The sequence below is a fragment of the Anoplopoma fimbria genome, chromosome 12, assembly GCF_027596085.1.
Source record: "Anoplopoma fimbria isolate UVic2021 breed Golden Eagle Sablefish chromosome 12, Afim_UVic_2022, whole genome shotgun sequence".
Taxonomy (NCBI): Eukaryota; Metazoa; Chordata; class Actinopteri; order Perciformes; family Anoplopomatidae; genus Anoplopoma; species Anoplopoma fimbria.
In genome coordinates, this window is record NC_072460.1 from 23,193,089 (window position 1) to 23,208,614 (window position 15,526).

Below are 15,526 nucleotides of genomic sequence, written 5' to 3' on the forward strand. Positions count from 1 at the left end.
TTCATGTAGGAACTATTTCCTTTCAACCATCGTTCCTACATGGTTGCCTGTTGAGTTTTTCAAATGTATTTTTTTTAGCACTTTGAGCACCCAAGCTTAACGACATATAGCCCGTTATATTGGTGAAAAGGCCGACATCTCTACGGCTGATGTCCCACAACCTATAGGCAACTCACTACAAAACAATCTAGATTGATAAATATGACTTCAGGTAAGAGGAAGAATATGTATTTTTGATTTTGGGGTGAACTGTCCCTTTAACAAACAAACAAAACAAGTGTGGCAACATCTGTATAGTATAAACAATTCACAGGGAGAAATCATATGACCTGGATAATGACATGATAGGTGAAGCAAATTCAAAGTCATTTAAAATAATCATAACACTAAATATCACAAGAAAAGATAAAAAATAGTTTTATATATACGGTATAAAAGGATGATGGTAGATTTTTAACATGTTTAACACACATATTCACGTCATGTTTTATGTCTAATGTTTATAAGTGCAGGTCTTCACAGAACATATTCCCTTTTGTCACATAGTGATCTTTTAATCCCAAAAAAGAAATTAATGATGCAATTATCAGTTTCACACAAATCCTCCACAATATGTGTGATACATTGCTACTCCTCAAAACCTATAGACTTAAACCTGTAGGAACAGTTTATCTTCACGTTTCAATCATCTGACAAGACTCTTGAGAGGCCTCTGTTGCTCTAATTCTCTCCACTAGATGACAGCATTGACAGAGACATAAAGGTCAGAGCAGCTGTAGGTCTGTCTCAAAACATTATTTGACTATTTTCATGTTGTTCAGCTCTCTGTTGTTCAAAATTCAAACTTCACTGTGATTTCTTTCAGATATGAAAACCACACTGAATGCTCTGCATTTGAAATGTGTGCTTGTGAATGGCCGCAGGTGATGATATAACCTGAACTGGACCTGGCAGTTTTATTGTTATTTTTCAACCTTATTGCTCATTAGTGGCTGAAAAAAATAAGTTGAGTTTTGATTTTTCTCACTTTTCCTTGACTTGACTGCAATCCAGGAACCCGACAGCTATCGTCTGACTATGCGTTAACTTTTAATTGGTTTAAAATCAGTTTGTAAACTGGCTACTTGTGAATGAGATTGCTTGAAAGGTAAAAAAAAAAAAACAGAACCATTACATGTGGCAATACAAATAGATACAAATATACAATACACTGGTAGAAAAGTACATTGTGATACATGTCAAGTTAAAATGAATCACAGTGATACCAATATCAACAATATTTATCAACAATTGATTCCTCAGCTTTTAACAAAATCAAGTTTTCCAACTGATTTATATATATGTTTAGGTCATCCTTAGGTTTTAAAATATGATATAAATGCTTTATTAAGTTTTGGAAAGTTATTTCATTCAAGTAAACAAGGAACTATAAACAAGTGGAAATCATTGAGACAAATGAAGGAAGATAAAATAACGAGAGAAAAAGGATTGAAGCTGGTTCTGCTTTCTCATATTGCTGTTTGTTCCTTCTACAGTTTATGTACAAGTACTAATGACCATGGCCTTCAAGCACTTATTAAAAAAGTGAAGTACAAGGTAAACAAACACCTCTTTGTGTAGCAGAAAATACCAATATTAATATTTAGGAGACATATTGCACTAACCTGTTTCAGTAGCAATGAGCTGTGCCTCGGCTTCAAATTACACTTTAATTAACTTTAATAATTCACTCATCTAAAAAAACATCACAGACTCCTGCTTCACTTCCTTCATTAGGATCTGTGAGCTTCTTGTTTATATACAGTGCAACTCTAGTAATGACATCCAGGAAATGTTTAAGTAAGAGATAATACTCAACGAGGTGTCCTTAATGAGGAATCAATTTAACACGAGGTTGCAGAGTTCATTAATTCCTGATCATGGATACCGTGAAGGGCATTAACCAGCTTATATTATGGCCACTTATAGAAAATAGAAGGAAATTTCATGCATTTTGCAACCAAAATCAAAAACAAGTTTCCCTGGTAACCCTCATGGTTTAATAATACCTGGAACAATCGTTACCATCCCATGACGTTCTCCTACAATGGAAACTTTGTTCACTGCTCCAGTAAATAGGACAGAACTTAGATACGACTTGGCAAAGGGAGATATTTTTAGTCCACTCAGCTCATAGAAACCTTTGGCTTTTGACTTTTTCATCCATGAGAGACATCTTAAGAGTTCGGTTGGTCGTTCAAACACTTTGCTCCAGAAATACCTCAACAACTAATGGATTGACGGACCTGAAAGTCTGTGCAAACATTCATGGTCCCAGAAGGATAACTCCTAAAAATGTTTACTCTAGAAGGTTGAAAGTTTATCTTTTTATTGACACATTTTGACAAACACTGGGCGGATTGCTCTGAAATTTGGTAAAAACTAAAATTCATGATCCCGACAAGATGAACTGTTGTAACGTTGATTCATCACCTTGTGCCGTCATCAGGTAAAATTATCACTTTGTCCCGTAAAAAAAATTGATTTAGAACCAAATTACCTTCAAAACATAGCCATCAGTGTCCCCTGAACTTAATGTTTAGTGTTAGCAAATGTTAGAGCATCACAGATTCACTATAATGAATATTATAATCTAGTCAGAACCAAAAAAACTATTCTTTATTCTGCTTGTTTTGGACATGCAAAGCGTATTATTGTGAAAAAAACTAGAAAACTGCTGCATGCAAACACCTGATCCACGTTTCTGATCACACTATGATCTACACAGGTCTGTCTTTGACCTGAGCGACTTGGAATTAGGTCAATAAAGCAAACATTATGATGATAAATTATATCATTTTAGTAACTGCTTGAAGTGGAAGATGAGGTTTGTTCATTACTCTCATCTTGCTAATAAACGTTGACATTCTTTCATTGTTTATACCCCCTCCATCCCTTCTAGTTCCTTTGAGTCTTGCCCTGACCCTCTCTGATCACGCCGTTGTTTTCATGTTTGTTGCCTCAACCCAAAGCGAGTCATCACACCTCAGTTGGTGGGAGCAATTAAAAATAGTTCCATTTCTCATTAGGCCGTCAAAGATTGTATGATGATTCTTGCCATGCTGTAAATTGCTTTAATTTCTAAATTAAAATGTTTAATCATGACAATTAAGGACTTAAATTAGACCTATGAGAAGCATGAATCATCAGAGCAACTGAGAACTAGTGACAGTTCACTGGAAGGACAAATACAGCAGATTAAAGTTTTCAGTATCTGTATTTAACTCGGCTGTAAAAGCTTTTAATGATTGTGTTAGCGTGTTTGTTCAGAAAACAGGAAGAGCAGCGCTAAGCAGAGAAGCGAGTGAAAAAACATCCTGCAGAACAAGAAAAAATAGCTCAAGTTCTTTTCCAGCATCAATGTCCTAGAAAGAGTAAGCTGTCAACAACTGTGGTAGATGGGTGTGATGATGCTCTGTTTTGCACATGATCTCATCAGACCTGTGCTCCCATTAGTCTCAAAGACTCAAACATATACACTACACGCTCCCAAAAAAAACCCACACCGACCGCAGGCAGGTTGTTTTTTTCCTGCTCCCGCAGTAGAGCAGAGGATAATGGGAAAGATTAGTGTGAGCGGCCCTTTCTCCGAGAGCGAGGCAGACGAGGATGCCGGCTCTCAGTGGCCCTCGCCAATTAGAGCATCCACTCTAGCGAGGCCGGGACTAATGAAGAGGCTGGAGCACGGGAGTGGAGGCGGGCGGCCTGGGATCGATCCCCAGCCTGGTGAGGGCACAGGTGGGGTGGCCGACATGGGAAAGCCTGGGGACTGAGGGACCGCATCCGTTCTATCATGGGATGAGGCTACATCTTTGTCTACGTTACCCCCGTTTGACCTCTCAACATCATTACACTCGCTCCTTTTTCACATGTTCTAAATTGTTCTACCTCTTGATCTTCCAAACTTCTGTTGCCGACGTGCATCGATAGGGCAAAATCCTGAGGTGGATTCTGGTTTGCCTCCTTGTTAGTCTCTCTTGCTTCCAGCTTCGTTGTGTCAAACTACACATCAGGCAAATAGACGTTTCTTTGGAATAATCCTTCCAGAGCGGTAATTGTTCATCCGGAGTCGACGTTCTTCAGCTTCTTGTTTTCACTGTGAGATTTAATGAGCTCTATCGTATGAATGTCAGGTTGTCAATAATCTCTTGTTTTAGTTTTAAGCATATACTGTTGGTATATCAGAGCATGTAGTATCTGTGGGGCAACTTAAAGGACAAAGCTAGAGGTATTTTATATTTGTATTAGCCATACTAGCATTGTGGCCACATAGGGATGGCAAAGCCTGTCGATTCAGACTCAATTTAATTGCCATGAAATGTGGTAAAGTCAGTCACATTTGTTTGTGGTCACTGGAATTGAAGCATTTTGCCCATTGCCATCTTGTTTTCTTTGCAACCAGTGAACAGAAGTGTCCATATTTGGACGCAGAGACATGACGCCGTGGTAGAAAGTCATACACGGATCTGTTAGAGACCTGTCAATCACAAGGCAGCCAGCCATAAAGCATACTCTGCTTTATGGTCTATTTGACTCTAAATGGACCATAATTTACTAAATGTATTGAAGAAGACTTTAAACTAGAGATTGAGATAGATTGATGTTTACTGGGGTAATAAATCAAGTGAGGAGTAGGGTCATTTTTACATTGACTTCCATACAGTCAGACTTCTTTTTGCAACCATAGGTGACGCCCCCCAGCTGGCCGTTAGAGAGATGCAAGTTAAAGGCACTTCAGCATTGATTTAATTTCCCAGAACCCGAGGTTGACACAGGTTCCTAAAGAATGTCACCTGATTTTTTTGATTTTTTTGATCTTCTGACTTTTACTAAATTGCCACCATGAGATTGAAATGTTTTTGTTCTGAGTGAAATGTTTCTTGAGATTCAAATTTAGTACAGATCATCATGGTCCCCAGAGGTTGTATTATAATGACTGTGGGGAGTGTGTTAGCATGTTTAGCTCAAAGCTAAACTGTGCTAAGCAAAGCCTGTCAGAGCTGCTCACATGGCTGTTGACTCTTACTCTTCTTTTAACAACTATTTCACTTAATAAACCAGAATAACTCTAAAGACATGGCTGGGATCATAACACAGCCCCATCCCACTCCAGTGTCACCCACAAACACATTCAAAAGCTATAATGTTGCTTTAGGTGTCATCATTCTATGGGAGTCATATTCCTTTATCAAAACAAATATGGCAAGTGTAATTAAAAAAATTTAAAAACCTGCTACTCCTTTTTGACTCTAATAAATTTGGTGCAATATGTAGGATTCAGAACATGAAACTAGCTGCAAACAACTATTTGTAAAGATATAATAACACCTGAGCATGCAAATGTGTCAGTTTGTCCTTTTTGTGTATTTTAATGGGATTTTTGTGTAACAAAAGTTGAAATACCACCAGCCTTATCCTTTAAATGCATTCATTATTACATTGTATAATGAACTTATTGAATTTGTATTTGCTTACTGCACTTATCCTATTCGTAGTAGTTTGTAGCACTTACTATATTCGGATTAGTCTGTTGCAATTATTGTTTTCGTAGTAACTTGCCTCTGCACTATACTTTTGCTCTGGCTTATGCTTTGAGATGCTTGTTTAAGAAAGGAGATGCACTTATGACTTCTGGTGACTAGTAGTTCTCTTGAATACCTATGTTGAATACACTTCCTGTAAGTCGCTTTGGATAAAAGCGTCTGCTAAATGACTGTAATGTAATGTAATGTAATGTAATGTATTTGACACTGTTTAAGCACCTGGAAGCCAGGGTCTTCTAAAACCCTCTAAAATAATACAGCATTTCTAAGCACAATTTTCACTTTTGGTAAAAATAAGCACACCCTCACTCTATATTCTGATTGTGTCCACTGCCGCTCAGTCTTTGATAAGGTCAAGAACCTTTTGCCTCCCCCTCAATGTTTCCGCATCTCCACGGTGATCAGCATGCTAATAGAGCTAATTGCCATTTCTAGTTTGGGATTAGCATTCAGAGGAAAAGGGCTAGCCATCAGGAATCGACAGCTGTTATGTCTACATCCGAGGTTCCAAGTATTTCTTTCAGATACCGTCACGTCTACAACGTGGACTTCAGCAGTTCATAATGGCCACTGACTGACCCATTTCACCAGCTATCAAAAAATACCCCCAGAAACACCTGTCGCCATGGTTATTATGAGACTATTCAGACTGACTGACTCTTATGGCTCCAGCACTCTGAACACTTTTTCAAAGTTATCTTTTTCTTTGATGTCTGAATCAAAAATATTGCTCAGATATTTGCAGCATCTTGGCTTTTTTTTTTTTTTTGCCATGCTAGTGGCATCTGGATGTCTACATCTGTCTGTCAGTCCATAACTCTGGCCCATATTTAAATATCTCAACAACTATCGGATGGGTTGCAATTCAATTTGGTTGACATTCATGTTCCCCAGAGGATGAAGCCTGATGACTTTGCTGACCCTGGTTTTTTCTAGAGCGCCAGTTGAGAAATGTATTATATGTTAAGCTAAATTCTCTGATAACTGTTGAATGAATTGGCAAAAAAATATGGTACAGATATTAATATTCCTCAGACAATGTATCCTCATGACTTTAGTACTTTGTTTTATGACCAAATGCCTCATAAAGTCCCTTGGTTGCACATGTAACTCCCTGCTTTACATGACCATCCTTATACAATACATCTGCATGTGTGGAAGCTCCTATCTGTGTTTTAGCTCTGGAAAAAAAAATGCATAATCTAACACATGGCTTAAACTTGTATTGACACCAGCTTAAATGGAAAATAAATTATATTTATACATCATTATTTATTACATCTGAGGAATCCGATTTCTTTCTAATAATTCTCTAGGTAGATGTAGAGTCATTGATAGTCACGGAATAGAGAAGGAGAGCCTTATGAGATATTTTGAGAAACGCTGTGAAGAAGAGGGCTAATTGCTTTTTCTTTGAACCTGATTTACAGCCATGCGCTCTTATAGGTGTCCTCGTCATCTGGGAATAGTGTTGGGCTGTGATTCAAATACTTCACTGTAAAGCATGAGTCATGGTATGAGGTATATTATATCTGAAGTTCGACAAGAGGGAGTATCATTAATGAGTCCCTTTGAGCCAAAGAGGAATCTTTGACTACATGAGATAAACAAGAAAGATGAACCAAAATGAAACTACTGTGCAAGAAGCAATAGAATAACATTTCAGCATTAGTTTTCTTTGTGGTTGGCAGAATATGTTCATTTGTGCTTTTTGCGTGTTTCTTTGTTGTTAATTTTGTTAGTATCACATAGCTTCTGGCCAATATGATTTAAATGGGCTTTTAACCCCTAAGTGCAAAGCAAGAACAAGAGTTGCTGGTGTGGGTTACAATGAGCAGCGGCATGCCTCATTGATCTGAGATAATTTAATGAGAGAGATTGTGGAAGAAAAGAAGTGATCTATATGGAATCAGATCAATATAATGAACTTGTGTGTCGATGCAATTGGACGACCCCAAGCTGAGTCGAATCCTAATGGTCGCCAAGGTGTGGTCGAATTCTACTTGTATGGATTATTTAATCGATTGGGATAAGTAAAAGAAAGGGACAGGAAACATCTAAAGAAGGAAAATGGGATACATCAGATTACAACCATTTGTTATCTGTCATCCCATTTTGCAAAAGAAGTATTAAATAATTTGAGTCCAAAACAAGATATTGGTATAGGTATTGGAGTGAGAAAGAATTGGAGTGAGAAAGAAAAAGAGAGATTAATTAGGGACGCATAACCCGGATGAGATTTAGCTTCTTGTTTTAACGAAGGTTGTTCTTTTTCTCTCACCTAATCCGACAACAAATCAGTGTGAGCTCCTCATTACCAGATATCAAATCAGATCAGCATAAAGTTATGCACTAAACTATGTTTGGGGATACGTCACTGAACTAGGTCAAGGATTAGGTATAAATAGTGATTCCTAGAATTTAACAAAAACAAAAAACGTAACAGCAGGTGAGCATTTTTAACAAACTATCGCTATGCTGTGAGCTTTCTGGCAATTTACCTTATTTAAATCATACACGGATAAAATGAAATATAGGCCAAAGGTATCAGTCAAACACTGTGGAAATGAGCAGGTAAGAGGATAATACCTGCTTCGTGTCCCCTTTACAATTTTCGGTGATCTCCTGGTCGACGGGCCGACAAGCTTAATGTGCCAGTGACATAGTGAGATTTCCCCGTTCTCTTTAGGTTGTGCTAATAGGACATGCCACTTTGGGTTTCCGCCATATTCTTCTGTCTTATTAAAGTTCTCGGCTGAAGTCTTGCAAGTCCTTTTAGGACATAATGGGGAGAGCAATTAAAAGCCACATTCACAGTCTATTGGAGGAGAAGGCCTCTCTGAGGTGTCTATCACCAGGACTTCTACAATGACAGTACTTCTACTACTGCATACTCTAATATAAGCTGATTGCATGAATGACAATATGATGCAAATGTGTCTTGAAAGTTTTAGAAAATATATAATTTATATTCATGAATAAACAGATATTATTATGCCGTTATGTAGCGAATACAGCTGGCGCCTGGCTGTAGATAGCTTGTGTATGTTCACTCTCAGTCTCAATGCAAAAAGCGTCACAGGACGTGAATATCTTCTCCATGAATCTCGTTTGTTCTGATGTATTCAGTCTCTGAATAAATATAAAGTCTCTGCATATCAGGATGGTGGCGCTCCCTGGCTTTAGTCTTCATACTCAAAACTTAATTATTCTCCAGAGTCTCCAAAATGGAGCAGTTCTTGCAAACACACACACAAGCACAAAGAGAAGAACAGCACAACAAATATATGTATGTGTCCGTAGATACACACACAAATGACACACAGGTGACAGCTCTGACCTTCACAATGACAGCAGCCTAACACCTGCTCCATTCAGGGCCTTATTACTTGGTCAATTAAATCGGAAGCGAGTAGGTAGATCCACCAGTCAGCAATTACTGCAAGTGCTTACGTGTGTTTGTACTTTTAATGACATGCAGATCTATAACACCTTCTTCTATCTTGCAAACCTCACAGTTTCGGTTTTATTTGTAAAGTCGGCAGCAATCCCAGAATGGGATGAGGTGAGGGGGGCATAGAGGGAAGAGTTACTCCAACAAAGTGTCGGGCAGAGAACGGGCCCTTGTGAGTAATTCAGATTTCCACGTAAGAAATAAACTTGTGTTCAAAGAAGAACTTTTGTAAAATTACAAATGGTCCTTGAAATTGGTTTGTCCGTTCTGGGCTACTGTAGAAACATGACAGCTGACTCCGTGAAGAGGAGATATAAACGGCTCATTAAGAAAGGTAACAAAAAAACTACAATTCCTATTTTAGGTTATTATACTCTAAAGAACAAATACTTATTACTTGTACATTTCATTTATCTCAACAGATCCCCCGAAATGATTTAAGTAGATGTGTGTTTTCTTTTTTGTTCTTGTGGTTGCTTGTGTTTATTCTCTGCTCCATGACGTTTCAGTAAAAAACTAAACTCTAGCAACAACAAAGCCGTCATAATGTGCGGTGTGAAGGCCTTCGTTGCATTTAATCCCCCATATTTCTTTTCCTCTTGCCAAATAAGCTGTCCTCTGAAGACGACGAGCTCAAAATAAATCAATGGAAAAGTACACCTAGTTTGTCCCAACAGACCGGGGTAACTGTAGGTACATGGATTTAGCAAAGTGAGGTAGCTCAGCAGGACATTTAACTTTGGTTAAAATGGAAATGGAAAGGAAAGAAAATTCCTAACAAGCAAATAATTACCTGAGGACATACGTGTCCTGTCTTATTTGCAAAGCAGCAGTTAAATCAGTTGATTAAAGTGCACGTCTGAGACGTTGCTTTGACACAAAATAATGTGATAGCATATTTTGGAGGTAGTTGTACGGTTCAGGTAATTGGGAGTGTCTTTCTTTCTCTCCCTGTCACACATGCACACACACAAACACACTTACACAATGCTGTGCAACAAAATGAGCAATCTTGTTATCATTTACCGGTTCTATTCATTTATTCATGAATTGGCTCCTTAAGGGGGCTCGGAGACGACCATCGGTTCATCAGCAATGAATCCTTTAATAGAGAAAACCCTGCTGAGAGGAGCGGAGTGACGGAGGTGGGTGTGTGGGGGGGTAATTTTACTGAGAGCCATTTCTGGTTATATAGGACTCAGCAAGTGGTGAAGAGTGAGATGAGAAGAAGAGGTGGAACGGGAAGCGCATTGAGGAGTTTAAAGTCGTGCTGGAGCCAGATGTCACTAACAAGTCATTTTTGAATGATGTCACAGCGGACAGATGTGTGCATCTGGAAAAGCAAAAGCAGTCATTTGTAAATTGCTTTTATTTCTTCGATAGTGTCTACATTTTTTGAGATTGAATAGTCTTCTGCCTAAATTGGCCTCACAATAAAGATTTCCCTGCACATTCCTGCTTGTTCTTAATACATTTTTGTATATTCTTCTGCACGTTTCTTGTAGCTGTATGTTTTTAATGAACTGCGCTACATTAAAAAAGAAAAAAAAAAAAAAAAAGAAAGCACCTCGCCTAGGAGTTAGTGCATGGGAGAGGACAGGCGGGGGAGAAGCGGGGATTGTTTGTGTGGAGGAGAAAAAGAAGGTGTGACTCCCCTCTCACTCCGCTGATTACAGACGGAGAGGACTCTGTGGAGTTCTGCTGCAAGTTCCTGCCGCCTCAGTGTTGAGTGTGCCTAATGCTCTCTCCTCTCTATTACAGCCCACAGACACACACACACACACACACACACACACACACACACACACACACACACACACACACACACACACACACACACACACACACGGAACAACAACCCCTTGCTATCTTTATCTCTTAAACACTCTCCTGCAGATGTCACACTGTTGCCTACATACAATACGAGATCCTGCTCATGTTCTCTTTGCTCGCTGTATCTAATGTAAATCGATATGTGGGCGGCCACAGCTGTCAGAAAACCCAGTTAATTAATAGTTACATGTAAGGCTACTTTATGCTAACGGTGAAGACCCTCAATTACTGTTTGTGTATAAGAAAAAGGGAACTTTCTTCTGTGGAAGCCAAGTTTAAAATCACTGAATGCTTTACATAGATGATCCTCTTAGAATCGCAGCTTTATGGATGATGTCTGCTGTGTGTGTGTGTGGTGTGTGTGTGTGTGTGTGTGTGTGTGTGTGTGTGTGTGTGTGTGTGTGTGGGTGTGTGTGGGTGTGTTGTACATCTCTGCTTAAACACACAACTTCCTCCTATTGCCTATAGAAGACCAAAGGGCTGAAAGTTAATTAATGGCACATTTCCTTCCAGGAGCAGTGCACACACTTACATGCCTCATACATAAACCTCATCACATATTACGTTGCTTTGACTCCCTGGTGGTAATCACAAACCTCACATCCATCAAGAGGATTTCATTATTTTCTTCATCGATTCTTAATTATAGTTATTTATAGATCGAGAAAGAGATTCAAACGAGTGGATTCTTATATGAGATCAAGAATTATGTTTTGCTTCTAAATATCTATAAGGGAATCTATTTTTTTTCTTTACACATACTAGTCATGGCGAGCATCTAAAAGCTCAATCTGCAAACAGACCTCCAATGTGTGTGCGTTTAATCAAGCAAACGCCCCGTACACAGTGACATTTGAGAGGAGTTGGATTATCATTTTTTCAGGAATTGTTTTTAAGAAATGAATCATTGAGCTTGGAAATCCATGTACCCCAATTTGAAACCATACAGAGAACTATTACAAGCTTTGAGTACATGGAATCCCAAACCTTAAACTGGTTATAACATGCTAATGATGAAGCCAGAATCCACATAGAATAATGCAACATATCCTCATACAATTTGTCCTTTTTCAACGAATGTCCAGCAGCATGTGTACATTTCTGCTCGTTTCATGCATATGGTCTTTTCAAAATAAACATCCGTATTCACAGGAAATAACTTCATTAGATTTAGGAAAAATATATACATAAAATAAGTTTTGTTACATGAGTGGCGTTACTTTAGTGGCGTTAGTTACTTTAGTGGCGTTACTTTAGTGGCGTTACTTACTTTAGTGGCGTTACTTACTTTAGTGGCGTTACTTACTTTAGTGGCGTTACTTACTTTAGTGGCGTTACTTTAGTGGCGTTACTTACTTTAGTGGCGTTACTTACTTTAGTGGCGTTACTTACTTTAGTGGCGTTACTTGCGTTACTTACTTTAGTGGCGTTACTTACTTTAGTGGCGTTACTTACTTTAGTGGCGTTACTTTAGTGGCGTTACTTTAGTGGCGTTACTTTAGTGGCGTTACTTTAGTGGCGTTGCGTCAGCGCCTTTGCAACAGCGCTGTTTCGTCAGAGGCGTAACGCTAGAGTTGATACGTTGGCAACGTTAAGTTTGTGGCTTTTACCTTAAGCTAATTGTGTTAATTGCGTTCAAGGTTTGGGTTAAAATATCGGAAGTTATATGATAAATTAATCAGCTCAGATTTCTGGTTACATACGGGACACGAACAACTGTCTCCTGTGTGAAAGTGTTTTACCCAACCACCCACCAGGACCTCCTTCCTACGCAGCGTTTGTCGCTTTTTATACTTCCTTGTATGTGTTTACGTGGAATAAATACAAATTGATCATGTGTGATATATATACTCGTTACAGAGCATTCATTTCCTTAGGTGTAGCTACGCACTATGTGTAAGAACAGCCTGAATGATATTGAGCTTTGAATCTTTAAGTCCTGAGTTGATAAGTATATAAAGTGGGTCGTGCGGATAAAACACAAACTTTCTTTTTCATTAGTCTCCAAATCCGGTAATGCTCCTATTTGTGGAAGCAAAAGCCGGGTGTGTTGATCGTGTTCCTACTGTTCATTCAGAGGTTAAGGGTGTCTTTAGAGAACCCATTTGGGGCTGGTGAGTCAGCACAGCTGTCAGCCTCATTGTTTCTCGGCTCCATCAGTGTGGCAGGGCGGCAGGACAGTGACAGCGGCGTCTGACAGGGAGAACAGACACAAGGCCAGGGAGGAGGAGGAGGATGGAGCATGACATCTAGAACTTTCCTCTCTGTTAGACCAGTAAATAACAGAGGACACTGCATGTATCGCATGTCGGGGGCATGACAGATATGTTACAACAACAAACATTTTCTAATGGTCATGTAGTCAGACTTACTCTTAAAGGGACAGTTCAACCCAAAGTCAAAAATACGTATTCTTCCACCTCATACTTGTGGCACTATAGTTGCCTAGTTTTGGAGATATGGTTGATCGTTAAAAGAAAATAGATTCAACATTAAACTGCTCACAACAAGCTCTGTGGATTATCTTGAGTAACCAGGTCATGATTTCTGGAAGGAGATGTTGCTGTTGACTTTTTTCAAATACATTTTTTTGGGCGCTTTGAGCACCACAAGTGCCATATAGTTATATTATTATATTATCACTAAATAACTGACAATATAAATCTGTGCAATATCAAAAATCTGTGCAATCCACTGTGCAATACAATACTTATTCTGTCTGTATATATACTATTTTAGTTATTGTGGATTTTAAACTTTTTTTACTTTTACTCTTTACTGTGTGATTACTTATTTACTTATTTATAAGACTTGTTTTGATGTTGTTTTTTACTGTCTCTTGTTTGCACTATCCTCTCTGCTGCTGTAATCTTGCAAATTTCCATGCTGTGGGACTAAAACTATCTTATCTTCTCTTATCTTCTCTTATTATATTAGAGAATAAACAGACATCTCTACAGTTGATATCGCGAAAACTAGAAAACTCCGACCAAAAACAATCTAGATTGAGTAAAAATTCGTATTTTTGATTTTGGGCTGAACTGTCCCTTTAAGGCGACTAAAGGTTTGTAGAAAAGACTCAATTTCTGTTTTAGTGATTTCTCTATTTCACTCCTTCGTTGAATATAATTACGTGTCTTTTAGAAACCCATCATCCCAACTCTCCAACTGCTCTTAAAAAAAGTCCATCAGAGTTTTGACAGCAGACCGAGAATCAATCTCAGTGGTCGTGTGCTGAGTGTGGCCTCTGTGAAACACTTGGAAGCCTCTGTTCTTTGAGCACTGGACCCGATCGCAAAGCTATTATCAGTGAAAAGCACATAAACTGCAGAGAACTAAGTAAGTGTCCTGCCCTATGTGTCCTTAACTTAAGTGCCAAAGTCCTTATTCCCAATCCTCAATAGAAACAAAACAACAACAATGAAGATCTCCACAGTTTGGAAGCAGGATGAAAAAATGATGAAGGAGGCAAAAACATGGAAGGAATACTAAAAGGGTCTTTTTGACAGATTCAGGATTTATCTTTAATGTGACATTTTAACTTTTTTCCTCATGGGAATAACTGCATCATGCAAAGACAGGGGAATAGGTCAGCCACAAGTAAACAAGACACCACAGACATAATAGATTTTGAACATCAATTCGAACCAACCGATTGATCACGGTGTTATTTAAAATCTGCATTGTGTTAAAAAATTGATATAAAAATCCTATCCCATTCATAACATCAATGAATCATGAAGCATGCCTATGGGATACTATGTGTATTGCTGCTAGAGTGAACAATGAGGAAGCCACCCGCACTACAATCACCACACCATTATGTTTTCTTTAGTGGCTCTACTGGTCAAAATCAGCTTACTTTCTGTGCCGCTCAATAGTGTTTTAAGGAGTGACAAAGGGCCTGAGTAGAAATTATTTAGTGATTCAGTTGACTCACATGTGATGAGATCCCATCTGTCCCACTTTTGTCAGTCGTCCACCTCTGTACTTCCTGTTCCTAACAAAAACATGGCCATTTAATTCGCCTGTACAAAGACTCTGACTGAATCAGTCTTTATTGTGAGAAGCCATCTTTAAATAATCTTGTTTGAAACATTCAGGTGCTATCTGAAGTCCTGAATATGCAGATGATTTGATATTGTTCAAATTCAAAAAGCAGGAAACCGTATTCTTAGAGAAAAAGGGCCCAGTAATATTCTGAGTTTTTTGTTTGTTTGTGTAAACAAATCCCGTAAAAATCAACAATGAGCTGATATACTAACAACAACTTCCTGTGTAGCTAAAACTTGTTATAGTTTATTATTTTTGTGCCATAGACTTCCATTGATGTCCAAAAACTACCCTTTCCCTTCGTGAGATATTATTTCATTAAGATGGACAATTTTGTGTTGCCAGGTCCAATTGGGCAACCTTTGATAATTTTATAGGCTATACCTATTTTTCCTTCAAAAACAAAAAAATTCCATGAATAATATCTATAAAAATCTATCATTAAAATTATATTATTTATTTATACGCAAAGCCTACCTAACTGCCTGCATATCAGCACTGAGCCTACAAACATGGACGTGGGACACATCAAACACCCGCCTCTCAATCTCCCACTAGCTAATGAAGCCAACAAGTTCACAATTTACAAACAATATTAAGTAAA